The sequence below is a fragment of the Pinus tabuliformis genome, chromosome J (genome assembly GCF_031772625.1).
Source record: "Pinus tabuliformis cultivar Carrire ecotype Pingquan chromosome J, CPIR1, whole genome shotgun sequence".
Taxonomy (NCBI): Eukaryota; Viridiplantae; Streptophyta; class Pinopsida; order Pinales; family Pinaceae; genus Pinus; species Pinus tabuliformis.
The window spans coordinates 1,518,861,482-1,518,870,719 of NC_142295.1; positions in this window are offsets into that span (position 1 = coordinate 1,518,861,482).

Here is a 9,238-nt window from a genome sequence, read left to right on the forward strand (position 1 = left end):
CAGTCACAGCAGCGATCAAAGCAGAAAGGAGGAACATCACATAAGAATTCACATTCTCATAAAGGTATGCTTGCAAATCATTCTGAAAAGAAATGTTATTATCGTGGAAAGAAGGGTCATATATAGAGTGAATGTTATAAGAGACAGGCTGATGATGCAAAGAGGAAGCAGGCAAATGCAAAGCACAGAAGATACTTTGTTGAAGAAGAAGATAAAGACTTCAGTGATGAATTTCGATTGTTCACAATCGGCTGTGCCCTTTCAGCATCTAATGAGGACGATATTTGGTATGTCGATTCCGGAGCATCCTCTCACATGATAGATAAAAATGAATTTTTTGATAGTCTTGAAGAAAGTATAAATGGATCAAAAATCTACCTAGGAGATGATAGTGGATACGAGATTAAAGGTTATGGGGTGATTTCAGTCAAGTTACCAAATGGAAAAATTAGTCACCTTAAAAATGTTTTATATGTACCTGGAATTAAGAAAAATCTGATATCTGTATCCATGATGGCTGATCAAGATATGCAAGTCGAGTTCTTCAAGACTCATTGTGTGATAAAGGATTGCAGGAATGAAATAGTTGCAACAGGCATGCGAGTTGGAAGCCTATACAGACTGGATGCAAAAAGTATACCAAAGCAAGCCATGGTTGCAGGAGGATCGATAGTCGAACAACTCTGGCATCAAAGGTTTTGTCACTTGAATTTGCAGGACCTCATGTTATTGCAGAAGAAAGGTATGGTTGAGGGGCTCCCTATCTTTCGTAATATTCAGTTAAATTGTGATGGTTGTGCCTTAGGAAAAATGCATAGAGAATAGTTTCCTGTGCATGATAGGAGGAAGGAAACAGATATTTTAGAACTAGTGCACGCTGATGTATGTGGACCTATGCACACAAGGTCGCTAGGAAGAGAATATTATTTTCTGTTATTTACTAATGACTGCACTAGATATTCATGGGTTTATTTTTTGAATAAGAAAAGTCAGACTTTCCAGTGCTTTATAAAATTTAAAACCTTGGTGGAAAAACAGTTTGGTAAGTGTATAAAAATTCTCCGATCTGATCAAGGGGGAGAATACAAGCTAAGGGAATTCATGAAATTCTGCAAATCTCACGGGATTGTTCAGCAGTATACAGTGCCACACACACCACAGCAGAATGGAGTTGCGGAGCCCAAAAACAGAACCTTGGTGGAGTGCGCAAGGAGCATGTTACAAGGTAAGGGTCTGTCTAATAGTTTTTGGGCGGAGGCTATTTACACTGTTGTATATTTGAAGAACAGAAGTCCTACCAAATATCTTGGCTTCAAAACCCCTTTTGAAGCTCTATATGGATTTAAACCAGCACTAAACCATTTAAGAGTATTTGGGTCAAAAGCATTTGCCCATATACCCAAAGCTGATAGGAAGAAATTAGACCCTAAAGCAGTTAGATGCATCTTTGTTGGTTATGGCACAGAATTTAAAGCATATAGATTATCCAATCCTGAGTCTCGTAAGACATTTGCAAGTAGGGATGTAGTGTTTCATGAACAGGTACAGGAAGGGAAATATGACGTTGGTGATGATTCGCACATTCCATTGTTGTTGGAGGAAAGCAGCGAGGATGAAAGAGAGCAGGAGCAGAAAGAAGAGCAAAAAGAAGAACAACAAGAATGTGATAATGCAAGCCAAATTATAGCAGAAGAAAACAAATTTGAGGTACGTCCCCTACCAAGGAGATCAGGTAGGAAGACTCAAAAGCCATTAAAATTGAGAGACTATGCTTTGATGTCAAAGGTTTTGAACATTGTAGAAGCCACTAATTACAAAGAAGCTAGTCAATTTAAGGAGTGGAGGGCTGCAATGAATGAAGAGATGGAATCAATTCTTAGAAATGATACTTGGGATTTAGTTGAGCTGCCTAAGAATAAAACACCCATAGGATGTAAATGGTTGTTTAAACAAAAAATGAATGCAGACGGAAGTATAGAGAAATTAAAAGCTAGGCTGGTTGCAAAAGGATATTCACAGCAGGAAGGTATAGATTTTGATGATACTTTTGCACCTGTAGCAAAGTTAAATACAATCAGAATGCTTATTGCTTTAGCTACTAAATGTAATTGGGAATTACACCAGCTTGATGTTAAATCTGCATTTTTAAATGGTGATTTAAAAGAGGAAATTTACTTAGTACAGCCAGAAGGATTTGTAAAGCAGGGGCAGGAACATCTTGTTTGCAGATTGAAAAAGGCTTTATATGGTTTAAAGCAAGCACCCAGGTCTTGGTACGAAAAGGTTGATTCTTTCTTTTTAGAGCATGGCTTTCATAGAAGTTTAAATGACCCAAATTTGTATACCAAGTACAATAATTAGGGGTAGATTATTTTCATTTCTTTGTATGTGGATGACATGATTATAACAGGAGATGAAGATGATTTAATCAGAGGAATCAAAAGGCTTATGGCACAAGTTTTTGAGATGAAAGATCTCGGAAGCCTTCATTACTGTCTGGGATTAGAAGTATGCAGAGATACTGGGCAAACTTTTCTTACCCAAGGGAAGTATACCAGATATCTGTTGGAAAAGTTTGGTATGGATCAGTGTAGATCAGTAACGACACCTTTGCAGCAGAATCTGAAGTTGAGCAACGATGATGGCACTAAAGAGGTTGATGCTACAATGTACAGACAGTTGGTTGGCAGCTTGATATATCTTACAACAACCAGACCTGACTTGGCATACTCTGTTAGTGTGTTGAGCCAATTCATGTTGAAACCGCTTGAAAGTCACTGGTTAGCAACAAAAAGCATGTTGAGGTATCTTTGTGGTACTGTTAATTATGGTATTTTATACACTGACGCATCTGATGTTACTCTAGCAGGTTTTCCAGACTCAGACTGGGCAGGTAACTTGGATGATCGGAGGTCCATCACAGGTTACACATTCAACATAGGATCCGGGGTCATAGCATGGAACAGTAAGAAGCAAAGTATTGTAGCCTTGTCATCATGTGAAGCTGAGTATCAAGCATTGTGTGTAGCGACGTGTGAAGCGATCTGGTTGAGAAGGCTTCTTAATGATGCAGGAAAAGAACAGAAGAATTCTACTTCCATCAAAAGCGACAACCAGAGCGCCATTAAATTGGCACACAATCCAGTGTTCCACAAAAACACCAAACATATAGACACTCAGCTCCATTTTATCAGAGAGAAAGTACAGTCAAAAGAAATTGTTATTTAATATTGTAAAACTCGTGACAATGTGGCTGATATTTTTACAAAGCCTCTTGCACGAGTGAAATTTGAATTGTTTAGAGGGATGTTAGGAGTTCAGGAGAACCCTTTCTCCATTAAGGGGGGGAGTTAAAAATAATTAATTTTATTTTGTATTAATGGAGAAATGGTTACATAGTTGTAATGTATCTCCTTAGTTTAGGATTTGATCCTAGAGTTTAGGAGTGTGGTTGCAACTTCCTGATTTCCAGAGTTGTATTTAATGATGTAATCTTTTCATTGATGGCAATAGAGTGTACAAGAGTGATCTCTCTGTTTTGTGAGTGTAGTCTCCAGGTGCAGGCCACACCTGTGAGCTACATCTCCTTTTTTTCAATTATGTTCACATTTTATCTAGTCCTGTTATGAATTTTATTACATTATTCCTTTACTCGCCCTTATTCAGTTTATTTTACTTCTAATCAGCAGGTTAACCCCTTGACAGTTTCCTCTTCTACATGGTTTTCTTTTCTTCCTCAGAGTATTGTTGCATTGAGTATACAGTTTCTCACAGTGCTTGAAACGAAGATCACGAGGTTAAAATCCCATCTTGCAAAACTTCAGGTAACAGATATTCTTGTTGTTTACTTGGACTTCATCGCTGCTTTCCCTTCTCTTCTTCAGTGATGACGGAGTTTTACCCTTTTTGCTTGTATCGTGTAATTTACAGGGTTATGAGTAACAATTGGGAAAGGTTTGACTATGGAAGGTTTCGACAGAGGTAGGGGACGAAGTTGAGTTTCTTAGGGTGAGTTCTGCACTTTTATATTTCTTAGTTTTATTTACTGAGCATCACAACATTTCCCTTTCAAGGGTTTAGGACTTAATAGTGTTTGAGAGATTTCTGTGTAGGGTTTCGGCAAAGGGGATTCACTACCTCTGATTGGACAAGATCCAAAAATATTACATGTGAACCTTCCTAGAGGTATTTTTATTGCTTTATTACATGATGCAGGGGCATCAACGACCCAAGTCAAAATCGAATTTTGGAACCTTCCAAAGGAGAATGTGTGGCATGAGGACGAGATTTCCTTCCAATCTGATTGAGTTTGTTGTCACTTGGTTGAGTGATCTTAGCGATTTTATGAGGAAATATCGAGATCTGATCCTCTATTTCTCCACTGTTATAAATTAGAGTCTTCGTGTATTTGTAGAGGAGGCCAGGATCGATGTAAGACCTGGTAGAGGGCCGCCACTCCATGGGGCATATGTAATATTTTTCTCTAATTTCCAGTTTTTTGAATAATTGATTGCACTGTGGTGTGAACGCACTGTTCTCGTGCTGAAATTCATTTGTAGTTGTGTATCTGCGTTCTGGACCCTAATCGGGTATTAATTTTTGTTTATGTGTTTTTATTGATAATCACAGTGGATTAGCGTTGAAGGATTAAATCGAGATTAAGTGCTAAACCTTTCTTTAAACGTCTTTCTTTAAGTTCCGTATTGAGCACGTGGGTAATATTGATAAGTGGTAAGCAGTATCCTGTGCAGTCTCGAAGTGGTAAATAGTATTTCTCAATTTCATGTGATTAACCTTAGCGGTCGACACGTAGCATGGAAAAACTACTTTTCTCGCGTGCTCTCAATCTGATATCGGTTGTGCAAGATTTCACACGAGATCGAGCGATATATACAAGATTGAAGACCCCGGATCTAGTTTCATCCATCCGGGCTGCGATATATATTCAGGGAAATAAAGACATCAAATATACATCATTGCTGCACAAATAATCATCCAATCAAAAGGATGATGGCTCTATTAGAATCATCAGTCTACACTCAGACGATTGTCTGTCCTATGTACATGAAAATGAATTTATAGAGCTAAGCATGGGAATGCCCGCCTCAGCTAGATCATGAAAATATTATGAAGATAATTTATTGTATTGTATCTTATTACAGGTCTCCTCCCAGCTTGAAAGAACTTCGGATCCTCATAATAAAGCATTTCACCCGACATCAAAAGATTAATGACCTCATGCTTTAGGGGGCAACTATTATAGACATTTTTGGGCACTACAACCCCAAGCATGAAATGTCCATAAACCAAGGGCTCCTAAGTCCCTAAAGGTGTTGTTCTAACCCCTAAAGGAACAAGGTCAACAGATTACAACTTCTCCCAGAAGTTCTCCATGAAAAACTGCTTAGAATTGATCAAAACAGGATCATTTCAGCTGCTCCACTGGCCAAGTGCGTTGCATCTCACCTAAATACACTGTGTGGGTGCGTTACATTTCAAAAAGCCCTTCTATGGGGTGTGATGGGCGAGAAATGACAAATGGCAATGTCATTCCGCAAGGTGGAGAGGCAATGGAAGCTTCCAGAATCTTCTCCTGTGACACTTGCCTCTCTAAATTCGACCAAGGATGAGTAAGAGATCATCAATCTCCAAGTGGAAGAAAGAACTATCAGAGGGAAGACACTAATCAAATCATAAGCTGACTCATCTCCATTACAGATATCTATATATGGATCCCTCATCCCAGAGATCCAGGGGCTGGAATTTTGCATATTGTAAGGAATTGTTGTTGGTTTCTTGAGACAAACATCAGATTGTTGGGTGATCTAAGCTTTGTTTGAGGTGAAGAGGGGCTTCCTTGCTGAGAGGTTGATGCTGGGTCAGAACAACTGGTTATAACTCCTCTTGGCTCTTTCTTGTTTATCAATAAAAGCTATTCAAGTTTTCCTCCATGCTCTTATGTCATTGATGTTTGCTGCATTTGTATGGTCAATTTACATCTGATCCTAGATTGTTTATGATTATAGATCTATGTCTTTGTATAGTGCTATGCTACTGTGATCTTACAGGTACTTTGTGAAGCTGGGCATGCAAGGGAGCAGGTAGCTAAAGACTATCAAAGAAGAGAGGAATCAAATCAGGAGATTAGCGCAAGACAGAGGTTGGTCTTTCTGTTCCTCTCTATCTATAATTCATAAAGGAAAAATGAAAGTAGCTTTTCTCTGTTTGTTTCTAAGGCAGCTGTCACACCTTAGTGGGATAGAGCAATTCTATATAGACACTTTTCCCTGTAACAACCTTGTTCCTCTCCCAAAGGGACGAAAACTTATTAGATGAAAATGGGTTTACAAAACCAAGTTTGGACCATATGGAAAAGTTGATAAACATAAAGATCGTCTTGTTGCTAAGGGTTTTTCACAAGTTTAAGGCATTGACTATACTTAAACTTTCTCCCTTGTTGCCAAAATGAACTCTATCTGCCTTGTTCTTTCCCTTGTTGCCTCTTTCAAATTGGAAGTCCATCAGATGGATGTTAAATCCACCTTCTTACATGGGGACTTTCATGAAGATATCTATATGGAACAACCTCCTGGCTTTATACAAATAGAGTTCAGCCTTGTATGTTGGCTTAATAAATATCTTCATTGTCTCAAGCAAGACCCTCGGGCATGGTCTGGCAAAATGGATAGCTTTCTTTTAGATACTGGCTTTTCCTAGGTGTCATTCTGGCAATACTATCTACACCAAGAAAGTGGGAAAGTCTCTTATCATTCTTATTCTTTATGTTGATGATCTTATCCTTACTGGTAGTGATCCCAACCTTATAAACTATGTGAAGTCTAGACTTAAAAAGAAGTTTGAAATGACAAACTTAGGACACTTGCATTATTTTCTTGGTCTTCAAGTCTTGCAATCAAAAGAAGGTATTTCCCTTTCCCAGTCCAAGTATGTCTGTGGTCTTCTACGCCACTTTCACATGGAAGATTGTAAGCCAGCCCCTTCTCCCTTTCAGTCTCGAGCCAATCTTTCAGTCACTTGTACTTCCCCTGAAGTTGATGCTACTTTATATTGTCATCTTGTTGGAAAATGTTTGTATCTTACCCATACCCATCCTTAACTTTCCTTTGTTGTTGGCATTATTGCTCGGTTTATGCAAAACCCACATTAAAGTCATTGGAAAGTAGCTAAAAGAATACTCAGTTATGTTCGAGTTACAGTTGAGTTTGGGATTCATTACAGTGTAGAAGCATGTCCTCTATTGGTTGGTTTCGTTGATTTTGATTAGGTTGGTGACCCTAATGATTGGAAGTCTACTGCAGGTTATGTCTTCACTCTTGGTTATGGACCTATTACATGGGATTGCAAGAAACAAAGTGTCATTTCTCTTTCTTCAGCAGAAGCAGAGTATCGTGACGTCGTTGAAGCTAGTAAGGAAGCCCTGTGGCTTTGTCAAATCCTATCAGTTTTGGTTTTCAACAGCAGCATCCGACTACACTTTGGTGTGATAATCAAAGTCCATTCAACTATGAAAATATCTAGTCCAACATCAGCGTAACAAACACATTGAACTACACATGCACTTCATCAGAAAGCTCATTCATGACCATGTTCTTAAAGTGCAATATTGTTCAACCAATGATCAAGTTACATACATCTTTACAAAGGCTCTCACAGAGGCGAAGTTTACTAAACTTCGATTTATGGTTGGAGTTCAAGAAGTTGTAACTAAGGGGGGATAAGCTCTAATGCCTCCTTCCTTCAACTATTGTGACATATTTGTACATCCTTCAATCCTATCCCAAGTTGTTCTTAAGGGGGGATGTTAGGATATTCCAACACATAGGAAATGATTAAGTATAACTTGGTCTAGTGTATAGTTAGGTAAAGTGTGTTTCTTTAGTATGTATTTTGATCCGGATTTAAGCAGGAACGCAATAGATTACAGAGATAACCATAAATACAGAGATGCGATAACCATAAAAACAGAGATGCAGCAGAAATAATACTTCATTTCATTAATGGAGAATACTGAAATATGCTTACAAATAGAAATAACCCAGCTAGGGCGATGGTAGCTTATCTCTGAGAAGAGATGTGTCGGCTACATGCCTCTGAACTGTTTTGAACTGTCTTTACAATGAGGCTCGAAGGCCTATTTATTATTGAGAAACAATGGAAAACCCTTCACATTCCAAAACCTAACCCTAGAAGATGAAACTCCAAAATGTGGGCCCCGTTTTGGGGTGAGTTGGACAACCAACTTCTCCGAGGACTACGACGGAAAAGACGATTTTTATTAAAAAAATCGCTAGCGGTGGATTTCCCAAAAAACATCGTTTAGGGCCTCAAAACGGCTCCGGAAGTTTAGGACCCGAAAAACTGCTAAAAATAGTAAACTGCACTATAATTAAGGAAAGTGAAAAACTGAAAGAGACAGTTGTGGGGGTCCAAATGGGATAGGTGGGTGGCCACCAACGTCCACCTGGATCATTCCTCACCCCTTAGGAAGCAATGGTCCCCATTGCATTGAGTTCCTCCCTGAGATGAGGAAGCTTCTGCTGAGTTGGGTCTCTGGTGAGCTGTTCTGCAATCTCTAATGTGTCCAGAAATGGTGGGAAGCATGGTCGATGATGGTCCACATTGAACACTCGATGCAAGCGAAGGAATGGAGGAATGCTTTGCTTCAAAGCATTGTTGCCCATAGCCTTGGTACTGGTGTAAGGACCATGTCGGAGTGGCCTGAGCTTCTGATGGGTTCTGGTAAGGCGTTCTTTCTGTCGATGCAACCAAACTTTGTTCCCCACCTGAAACTTGTGTGGTACCCCCGTGGGTGAGAAGAAGTTGTTCCTGTGTTCTGTTCTGACTGTATCCCTCTGTTGCTGCTGCTGCGTGGAGGAACCCTTCGTGGGGGTCATGGATGTAGCAACGATCTTCCCCTTACTTTGGGAGCGAACCAGACAGAAAATAAATTTCCTAGTCTGTGAGATGAGCTTGCTGCCTTTCTTAGCAGTGATCAAAGAGGTGGCAGTAGGTGGGGCTACCTCCGGTATCCTGTATAATGAATTATCCAAAGAAATAATGACAGCGCGAGGCCTTGACTCATACACAGCATGTCACCTCCACAAGTATGGCTAGCCTAATAGTACATCACAAACATCCAGAGGTGTAACATCACATAATACCTCGTCTGTGAAGGGCTTGATGCTGTAGGGAAGGCGGCACTGCTGGCGAACTTTGA